Here is an 8,638-nt window from a genome sequence, read left to right as displayed (position 1 = left end):
AATGATCCCAAATGATCACAATTAGTGATTTTGTAGTCTCAAAATTAATCTGCAAGAAATAAAAACTAGATCTATCGGATGCCTCTTCATTGTCTAATGTTGGAGAAAAATTTGCGTACGTAAGACGTACGCAACACTGCGTACATAATGAAAGTTATATTCACGTTAAATCCACATTATATTCACATTATATCATTTGTAACATCGATGTAACCTCCATATAACCTATCTGAACGTACAAATAAGTTTCACGCTTCTGCTTTCACATATCTGTAGATTACGTGAAAGTTACGTAGAGATTACAGGGGATATAACGCGAATATAATGCCGATATAACGTGAATATAACCTCCATTATGTACGCAGCACTGCGTACGTCTTACATACGCAAATTTTTTCCCCTAAAGTTGATTCTACTCAACGGACAAAAATGATCTAGAACTTCGGGCAAATTTGTTGAACGAATTTGGGCAGTGAAATAAAAGGGATATTTACATACCTGTCACAATATTTTTTGTATTTATATACCTCACATCAAAATTTTCATATTTACATGCATAGCATTTGGTGCTTTAAACTTATTGATGAAGAGATATTTTTCACTTGATAAAAATACTATTTTTGAGGTAATATTAAAAATTTTAATACTATATATGTAAATATAAAAATTTAGCGGCAAGATACTTAAATAAACAAGAATGGTGTGCTACATATACGACCATTTAACCATTTAAAGGCAAAAAGTTTGAGATCTCCGTCGAAGCACATGGATGAAGCACAGAAAACCTGTGAAAGGCTGAACCTTGCTTCACTTTAATTCTGTCTTATTACAGAACCATAATTATTGTATAAGAAGAAACAAAAAACAATCAGGACTTGCTGAATAATTATGTACAGCCGGATGCATGAAACCATTTAGATTAACAGCTCCTTCTTAAGGCTTAGGGTCTATTTGGTGAAAAAATATCCCTTGTCTGGATGCAAACTACGTGCGGACAACCAATGTGATACACTGGAAAAAAAAAATAAATAAATTTGGTGTATCGTGTCCGTTTTCCGAACTCCAGATATAGCTTGCTTTCAGATTCCAAACATAACATTTTCTTCTGTTTGGAATGTAGAAATGTCGTGATAAAAACTTTTTCGCGTTACAAACTTTTTTAACATTTCAAGAAAGTTAGATAAGCGAACATTTTATGAATAAGTATGATGATGAAGAGTTTTTTCCTCATTAGAAGATTTTATAAAAGAATAGCAGGCTATAGCATAAAAAGAGATGAGATGATTGTCTAAGAAGTAAAACTGTGAAGTAATTTGTTCCTAGCAGAAGGTAGAAAAATCAGAAAGGTCTACTGGATGATACCTTGAAAGCTATAATAAAATTTGTTCACAGCAAGCTGGGCAAATCAGTAATTTGATGACACTTAGACATCAAGATTTGATCTAGGTATTTTGCCGAGCTAAGCTGATTTATGAGTTGGCTCAATTTTAACTCGGTCAATGAGTCACAAATTGAGGCCGATGAGCTAACAAATCATGCTTAAGCCAATTTCGACCTGGCTTATTGCCTCATGTGTTCGCCAGTTTAGAAACCTATTCATGTAAATTGTGCTCCATTTTTTAAAATTCAAAATTTCAAGTGTATGGAGGCATTTCCAGACATTCCACACAATTCTTATTTACATTAACAGCTAAAATTTTATATTTATATATATAACACTTAAATTTTTATGTCACATCAAAAATACAACAATTACTGACTTTCTAGAAGTGAAATATATCTTTTCATAAAAAGATTTGTGACACAAAAATGTTATAAATATAAATATTAAATCATAGATGTTAGATATATAAATACATAAGACTAGGGTGGTATGTATGCAATTTTTTGTTAAAATATTAAAAAATAGTATTATATTGTGTGACAAAAACTGCCTGTGAAAATCTTGATTGGATTCGATGATCAGAAATCTTCTGCACCATCAACCAGCTATCAGTCTGCCACCGTGCTGGGACCTCTAACCGGCCACCTGTGCTGGGACCAAATCGATCACCCACTCTAGCCGACCACTAGTCCTCCCAGCCGACCATCTTAGCTTACCGCACCCTTCCTGTTGTCTGCCTCCTCACCGAGAAATTTATCATGCCAATCACAGAGGATATCTTGACCGACTTCAAGATGCAATGCTGTGGGTGGAGATATGCATGTTGCATGCTCCAAAGACTGGCGTTCAGGGATTCGTCCCCATCATGTTGTGAAAAACGACAACAATAAAACGAAAAATAGAACAAGTAAAATTACACGTAGAAAAACACCAGAGCGACTTAGATTTATGTGGTTTGACAAATTTGCCTACGTCCACGGAGCTGCACAAGATTTTATTTCTTCGAGGAATTACACCGTTGAGCCCCTCGACGTTTACAAGAAAATCTCTATTTTCTTCTCTTCCTTTTTCTCTCTCTCTATTCCTCTCTTTCTCTTAGCCCTCAAGAGGACTTGACCTTGGTTGGTTTAGCTTCTCCTTTAAGCTAAAAGAGGCTATTTATAGAAATCATGAGAGCGGTAGGTGGGAAAGTATGTGAGCGATAAGTGAGATGCTTAATTAAGAAGGTAATTAAATTTCAGTGGATCGGGTCTCCACATTACCCAACAATTCTCCTACTTGGAGGCTGGGACACTGACTGCATCACCTACTGGCTGCATCATCTACTAGTTGTACCGACCTTTTCCTCAAACATGATATCCTCCACCTCTGCAACTGGAAGCCTCTGTCTTCATGCCAGAAGACCAGCTGAAGTCGAGCACAACTTCAGCTTCTCACGAGTAAAAACCTTAGTTGAAATATCACCGTCAATGTTGGCTTGTATCACCAAGCTCTTTCCTGAGTTACTCCTATATCTTCTTACAACTCCCACTGCATGAGCAATATCCTGTCACTGCTGAAAGCCCTTTTCAACAAGTCCAGTCTTGTACCTCTTACTGCCACCAAACACAGTTTTCACCCAATACACCCACTTGTTCTGTAATGTCTTCTTCCTTGGTGGAAGTTCTGCCAGCTTTCCCTTACTCAAATTTTCATCTTGCAAGATTTCCTCATAGCTCTGTGGTTCTGCATCATCTATCTGTAGAACAATAGGAATGGGTGCCCCGGACCCACTTATTTCTTCAGAACTTTGTGGTTCTCCATCATTTGTCTGTACAAGGTCCGGTTTTTCTGCCTTTGGCGCTCTACCACTTTTCAGAAAATTGATCTTCTTCTGCTTCCCCATAATGCATCTCTGAATCATGTGTCCTCGCCTGAGTAAACTTGTAGTCATATATAGTGTGTTAGTTTTCTTATCCCGAGCCAGTACTAACCAGTACTAATGCAGTACTAATGCTCATTTGGTAACCTTCCAGATGCTATCTGAGAATACTACCGAATGACCATCATTACTGAGCTGCCCAACAGAGATGAGGTTTTTCTTCAACTCAGGAACGTGTCTGACCATTTGCAAAGTCCATTTGCTCTTGTTAGGGAGTGCAATATCAACGTCTCCCTTCCTCACCACGTCCAGGGCTTTTCCATCAGCCAGATATACCTTCCCAAAGTTACCTGCAACATAATATCACATTAAATCCCGATGAGAAGGTGCATGGAAGGAAGCCCTTGAATCCAGTATTCAGTCATTAACAGAACTGTGAGCTGTCATAAATAGTGCATTATGTATTTCTTTAGTTACAACATTAGTGTCATCATTCTCCTTCTTCGTAGGATTCATATAATTCCTTTTTGTGGTCAGCCTTGCCACAATTCCAGCAGGTTGTCTGCTGACTAGACTTTGATTTTGATCTTCTCCTCTGGAATCAACATTCAGCGCCGAACTTGAACACGAGGTCTCGTCATAATCTTTCTTGCGCGCCTCCTCAGCCAAAATCAAATCACTAATATCATCATATTTCAGCTTAGATTTACCTGCAAAACTGCTAACTTCCATCATCATGGCTTCGCAACTATTTGGTAATGAAGCCAACAATATCAGTGCACGTATCTGATCATCAAAATCAATTTCAACAGACGACAAATAATTTGTGATAGTGTTGAAATCATTTAGGTGTTGAGCAGCAGACACACCTTCCGCCATCTTCAAGTTGAATAATTTTTTCATCAGATGCACATTGTTATTCACCGATGACTTTTCATACATTCCTGATAAAGCCGCCATGAGATCTGCAATAGTCCTCTCCTTGATGACATTGTGGGCAACCGATCTCGACAGGGTTAATTGTATAAACCCCAGAACCCGTCGATCCAACAGATTCCATTCCGCCTCATCCATCTTTTATGGTCGCTTTCCCAGTAACGAAGATGAAGTTTCTTCCCATAGAGGTAGTCCTCTATCTGCATCCTCTAGTAAGCAAAATTTGTGTCATTAAACTTCTCAATCTCTATGTCATCACTTCGTCTCTGCTCATCGTTCTTTCTTAGATCCGAACCAAATCTCTGATACCAGTTGTTGTGAAAAACGACGACAATAAAGCGAAAAATGGAACGAGTAAAATTGCACGCAGAAAAACACTAGAGCGACATACAGATTTACATGGTTCAAAAAATTTGCATACCTCCACGGAGTTGCAGAGGATTTTATTTCTTTGAGGAATTACACTGTCGAGCGCCTCGACATTTACAGGAAAATCTCTATTTTATTCTTTCCCTTTCTCTCTCTCTCTCTCTCTCTTCCTCTCTTTCTCTTAGCTCTCAAGAGGACTTGACTTGGCCTTGCTTGGCTTGACTTCTCCTTTAAGCCAAACTTCTCCTTTAAGCCGACTTCTCCTTTAAGCCAAAAGAGGCTATTTATAGAACCATGAGAGCGGTACGTGGGAGGTAGGTGGGCGGTAGGTGAGAGGTAGTTAAGCGGTAGGTGGGATGTGGTAGGTGAGCGGTAGGTGAGAAATTAGGTGAGCGATAGGTGAGATTCTTAAATAGGAAGCTAATTAAATTTCAATGGACCGGGTCTCCACATTACCCAACACATCAATCTCTTTGACCAGCTCAACCAAGCTCTCTGGTGGGCTCTCAGTTCAGTCAAAATCTTCTTCAGCCGGCATGGCCCGATTTGGTATGACTACAGGCTTAGGGCCCATTTGGGGCAGCTTATTGGGTGTGGTAGCGGTATGAAAACACTGCTAGCGTGTTTGAAAAACATGTTCGCAATCAGCTTATACGTGCCGCTCCGACGCAGTTGGAAAATTTTGTTAATAGACGGGGAAGCGGGGAAGGAGTTGCGTCTTGCGTTAGCTTCGAGCGATAGGGTGAAGAAATTCCTTCGTGCCCCTCTCTGCTCCCCCTCGCCCTCACCCTAATTCTCCATGGTGAATCCTCTTTCTACGAAGCTTCTCTCTCCGTCAACTAGCTCTTCTCAATCCCCGCAAATTATGATATATATTATATATATATATATATATATGCTTATGTATATATGTATGTGTATTTAATGTTTTCTTATTAAAGCATGTTATAAATATTTTAAAATCATATTGTTTATATTTAACTTATTCTCAGGCAAGCCTAATAAATTTCAAAGTTTAAATTAGTGTATATAATTTTTTATTTTAAGTTGAATAAAATTTTGTGTATTAAACCAAGTTATCGGTTGTCTTATTAATATTTAAAATGAAAAAAAAAATATGAAATTTATATATATTTGGGTTTTAACTCACCCTGATTTAGTGCTTCACAATATTAACAAAATAATTAATTTAAATCACTTAGATATATTTAAAAATATATGATTATTAAATAACAATATAAATAATCATGTAAATTTTCCAGATGACAGACTGGTTAAGAAATATAATATGACCATCAACTACTCATGAGCTTTACTTTGATTCAAGCTATATGATTGGCATTAGGCAATCATAACGGTTTGTTGTTCATGAAGAACTCATGTTCGTTTGCTAAACAAACTTTCCAAACACGAACAACTCATTTGTGTTTGTTTTAGTCATTTGAAAACAACTGTGTGATAGTTACTTTTAGACAAATGATCATTCTGCCTCTATTTAGTAATGTTGTTTGTAACGGGGCTGTGATAGCCGTATATTGATACTTCTGAAGCAGAAATCTACTTCATAATAGTACAAAATTTCAGATAAATATGGAATATAGTGCATTTGAAGTTGCGCTCTTTTTCACACTTCTTTCCAGAAATGAAATTATTAAGGTGCTTCCTCTATAACTTTGTCTTAGATAAAATAATCATAATAACTGTTGAAAAAACATTAATTTCTATGCAAAACATTGACTAAAAAATTTGTTATTGCCAATATGAATTTAAATGTGTTAGTTGGCAATATGATTATATTTAATAACATAATTATTAAAAAATTAAACTAAATAAAACAAATTTAAATTTGAAGGCAACGACAGAATCACGGCGGCGTACAAAAACCACTCATTTTCCTCCTCCTCTAGCTTCGTTCCTACCAGAAACCAATGAATAAGGTAGCCCTCGTATTTCGTTGTCTTCCTTCCACCCCCTTTCACGCACTTCAGCTCTTCTAAATCCGGTAAAGCCATCTTCCAACTGGATTAATAAATGCACGAGTAAAAGGCAAAGGAGTTAGGGTGGATGAAGGGCATCAAAAGTAAAAACATGAAAGACAAAAGTGAGCCGCGTGGTCGAACGTGCTGCCCGTGTTACCCAAACCACGCCGCGGCCTTCCCGCCTCCCCAAACGGGCAAAATGAGCAACGCCCCGCCACACCCCGCCGCACCGCTGCCCCAAACGGGGCCATAATCAACTTCATGAGACTATTCATGTGTAGCTAAAGTGATATTTAAATATTAGTCATAATTGAAGACAAGTGTCTAGAACTACTTATTATATGCAAAAATATTCTTTAAGTATCTTGATAAAACATTAATCCAATTAGCTTGTGCCACCGAGAGTCATGCTAGAGTATTTTATTCACAAATGTTAGATCTCAGCCAAGAACACTTGAAAGAATATACCCACATTTTAAATTGCGACCGAAGTTTCGAAGCAACTTCGTGATTCGGTGGATTCACTAATTATTCATGCAATTATGGGTTCAAAAAGCTTGAAGAATAAGGTGAGAACGACAGCCACAAGGACCACAACCGCGTCACAAAAAGCCTTATCATGTCAAACAAAAAGTTAAATCAAACAGCCCTTAAGATTAATCATTGCCGCTCAGCAAAACTAATATGACATGCATAACTAATAATACAAAAATATGTATCGTAGGCATCTTCAATTTATTGACTCTTTCGAACATAGACTTTTGTGTCTATCAGGCACATTTCTTTGCTTGCAACCCTAAAAGAACTGAAAATAATAAACTGACATCAATAGTAGCCTAAAAAGTATATTTATCTGTGAAATAATAATTGAGGGTGTAGTTTTCCATCATGAAACCAAATCATGAGTTCAAATCATTCATATTATCCTTTAGATTCGCCCTCATAAAAAGAAATAAACATAGTTTAAAATTAATTTCATAGATAAATTAAGCTTTCAAATAATACAAATATGATATTAAAATAGTCTGTAAATTGATAGGGAAAGTTTATCATCGTAATATTCTATAAAAAAAATATTTGGATGCATGTATTTATATAAGATAAAGAAGAGTACCTCATTGGAAGCATGTGTTTTTTTTTTGAGCTTGAATCAATTTAAATAATTTTATTAGTGTCCTCATAATTAGAAGTAGGTTTAATATAATACCATTGACATGTTCCATGCTGGAAGTAGTAGGCATGTTAAGGTACTGAGATTATCATCAAAAGATTGTTGGTGGTCTGCTCGATCATTTTTCTTATAACAAAAAGAGACCAGTGGACAAAAATGTACCATAAATATTAAGAGAAATGATGTATGTCAATATTGGTGTTGAATGCTAGCGTTAGTGTTGATGTTGATAGTGAGAGTTTGTGTTAGTATTGATAGCAAGTTTGTATTAGTATCAACAATGGGCTTTGGTGTCAGTATCAATGGTGGACATCAACATTACGTTGATCAGATAATGGATTTGTTAGCATTGACGGTTGATGACTTTATTAGTATTGGAGGTGCCAATGTTAGTGTAAATGATGTACATTAATATTATTTATTGTGACCAGAGACAAACTTATCAATATCAATATAAAAGTTGGTGATGTGTGTTGATACTTGTGTTAGAAATTATGGGCATTGATCTTGTCGGCGATGATACATAATGACGTTATGGAATCGGTGGGAATTGATACTAGTATAAATGATGCCTGATAGCCTTATTGGAAATTATGAGCAATGATATAATTGCTAATGATCATTAATAACTTTAAGTATTAGCATGTATTTGCATTGATATTAATGACAAGCATTGATGTTGGTAACAATTATGAGTCTGATGATCTTATTGATTAAATGGACATAACTATTAATGTTGATGGCATACATCAGCTTTATTGGTGATATAGATATCGATGTTATTAGTGATGACATATTTTAACATTGGTGTCGAGTTAAGTGACATCATGGATGATGATGACACACAGCGACATCTATATCAATAATGTAAGATGATCTTATTTGATAATTTCATGCATCTAATTTATTTATTGATGGCGGCTAGAAGATAATTGTTG

The sequence above is a fragment of the Phalaenopsis equestris genome, unplaced genomic scaffold (genome assembly GCF_001263595.1).
Source record: "Phalaenopsis equestris unplaced genomic scaffold, ASM126359v1 Scaffold000002, whole genome shotgun sequence".
NCBI lineage: Eukaryota > Viridiplantae > Streptophyta > Magnoliopsida > Asparagales > Orchidaceae > Phalaenopsis > Phalaenopsis equestris.
This window is presented reverse-complemented; position numbering follows the sequence as displayed.